Below are 2893 nucleotides of genomic sequence, written 5' to 3' on the forward strand. Positions count from 1 at the left end.
ATAAAGGTTCTGCGAGAAGTCTCGTTTTGACGTGTGTTCCGCCGATAACGACGATCCTCCGAAACGGGGATACAGAAACGTTACACCTCACAACACGATCTCCGTCTCTTCTCTATAGCAGAAACCGATAAAAATACACCTCCCGAAAGAGAGTATATGGTGATTCTTTTTATATATATATATTTCGAAATTCAACTGAACGTGGCGGAAGCGCACGGTGGTGGTCCAGCGAGGACACGCGACGACGGGGAATAAGAACTATTCGACCCGTTACGAATACGCATGCTCGTCCCGCACGATTTTAACACACACCGTGTTTTTCTCCAGTCGTCAAAGCGTTCGTGCGTCGAATTCGAAAAATAAAAAAAAGAAATACACCTTTTCTCTCTCTCTCGGGGTAAAAAGAGTCGATGTGTATTGTGTATAAAGGTTCTGCTGCGAGAAGTCTCGTTTTGCCGTGTGTTTCGGTAACGACGATCCTCCGAAACGTACATCTCATTCGTAAGAGAGGAAGAAAACAATCTCCCTGGGGCCAGTCGGTAATATACCGACATACGACGTGTCGTGCACATCCGTCTCACGCACGGTATACAAAATATGAATAAAACGTGTGTAGTCTCTCTCTCTCTCGACTTCTTAATATTTTCTTTCACCTCTGACGCATCATTTCAGGTGACGTCGGGAGCGCGGGAAAAAAAATTTTTCTAAACACACGAAACCGTTCATCTCACGAACAGCCGAAAAAGTTGTCGCTCAGATCCATATCGCAGTGGAGCGGTATCCGCGGGCGGTCGTAATTGAACGACGCACGACGCCGCGAACACTCACGCGAGTCCATACAAACGATTCCGATCGTTTTGCAACAACTAGAACGTACACTGTCCGTGAAATTCACAGAATTTTCGCGTGTCCGCGACAAACGCCGACGAGACACCCATCGTTCGCTCGTACGTAGCATCCTTCTCTTAACCCGACTCAGAAACGTTCTTTGCGCCCTTCGGTAAAAAAACGTTCGATCCGAAGAGGTGAACGACGGCGGGGATTTGACAGAGCTACGCAAGCAGTGTATGGTACGTAAACGACCCTCAGCCAGGCGTGGTCCAGGAATTGTATCCGTGGACCGCAATGTGCGTTCGAAATGTCGATGTTCATGTGTCCTGCAGTTCACACGTTGACGCGCAATTAGCTGCGTTCTTCATCGACCCACGAGCCAAGTGATCCACCGTTCAGGGTAATCGTATAAATTTTATATTTCACATATATAATTTTATTCTCATTTGTTCGACCTAATATCTCTCTTCTTTCAAAGAGAAGATAAAAGTTGATACCTGAATCTCCGACCAGCGCGCGAAGGAGATTCAGGCGTCGCCTTGGAGACGACACCGAAGCCTTTCGAGACGAAAAACGTTCAAGTAATATGTATATATTTCTCGACGTTCCGGGCGTATAGTGCATTCAAAAACCCGCGAAAGACGCAGAAGACTCGCACGCGTGGAAACGACGGGGATATATTTTGTATCCTACCCGATACTGAATCCATCGCGTGCAGTCGACCCTCGCGTTCTTCCGATCAGACGCATCTATTGTTGCGCGCATGTTTTCGCGTCGCATCGCGCGAAACGTTGCACGAATCGTACCGATCGATCGATTGAAAGCAAATAATGAAAAAAGACTTCACAGCTGGCTCTTTGCCGGTCATTCGTCCCATGTTATCTCTTGCCGCGAAATTGGCGCGCAAGAGTTGGGTGTCAGACGCGCGGCTTTAAAACGAGCTTCACGGCCGGTCCCTTCGTTACCGCTTTCGTTCTTTCTCTCGGAACGACCATGAACGAACACGACGAGCGACGCTACGGCATACACACGTCCACGGATTCGATTAAAAAAACAGACTTCACAGCTGGCTCTTTGCCGGTCATTCGTCCCATATTATCTCTTGCCGCGAAATTGGCGCGCAAGAGTTGGGTGTCAGACGCACGGCTTTAAAACGAGCTTCACGGCCGGTCCTCTCAATTCCGTGTACGGTACACGCAAGATGCGGGTTCCACTTCCAGACTACCCGGTCCCTTCTCTCTACGAGAATCGATAGTAGAAGAACGGCTCGAAAACGCGTCTCAGAGACTAGGGGAAAAGAAGCGGTATGCGAGCGAAACGAAAACGCATTATGGAAACGTCGCGAAACAATGTTCGACGGTTGCTCGGTTCCAATCGTGCGGCCGTTTCAATTTCTCGTGCGCTTCACCGTCCCTCCGTAACTCTGGCCGATCGCGTATACCGAAGAGCCGACACGCGCAAAAACCACAGGCATTGTATACTGTATATATATATGTTACAGTCACAGCCTTCGCGCGTTTTACTCTCCGACGCGGGGTTTCCACGACGAAAGAGAGACAGTTTCGTGGCGGGTGACTCGGCCGAATCGCTACGACGGGTATTTCTATTATAGAACGAATCATCGCCACCCTTTACCAGTGCCCGACGAAGGAATCACAAGGTCATCTGGAGTTTACAATGCCAGCGACGGTAATTCCAACGAAGACCCGATAAGTCAACTCATCGTTCTATTTCTCCCCGTACAGAAAAGCGAATCGACGCTAACGCACCTCGCGCAAGCACGAACGTTCTCTTCGCGTGGATCATCCCATCGTCGAAAGATGTAAAGACGCATTGGAGATCGTGGTCTCTGGCGGGCTCATTGCACGCCCCACTGCATATCTTTCCTCGAATCGAGAATGATTCGTCCACTAAGGCTGCGAAACTACGCGTCGAGGAAACTAGGGGAAAGAAGCGGGATGCGAGCGAAACGACAATACATTATGGAAACGTCGCGAAACAATGTTCGGCGGTTGCTCGTTTCCTCCTGCGGACGTTTCATTGCTCGGGCGCTTCACGTCCC

The 2893-nt window shown here is 49.5% G+C and overlaps 1 non-coding gene across 1 annotated transcript; it reads right to left on the reverse strand.

Moving 5' to 3' along the window:
• Positions 1–1079: 1079 nt before the first annotated feature.
• Positions 1080–1234, reverse strand: LOC143176550 (5.8S ribosomal RNA). The gene has a single exon (XR_013001084.1). It is a non-coding gene; the product is annotated as a 5.8S ribosomal RNA (ribosomal RNA).
• Positions 1235–2893: the final 1659 nt, after the last annotated feature.

This window comes from Nomia melanderi, unplaced genomic scaffold, assembly GCF_051020985.1.
Source record: "Nomia melanderi isolate GNS246 unplaced genomic scaffold, iyNomMela1 scaffold0627, whole genome shotgun sequence".
In the NCBI taxonomy this organism is placed as follows: domain Eukaryota; kingdom Metazoa; phylum Arthropoda; class Insecta; order Hymenoptera; family Halictidae; genus Nomia; species Nomia melanderi.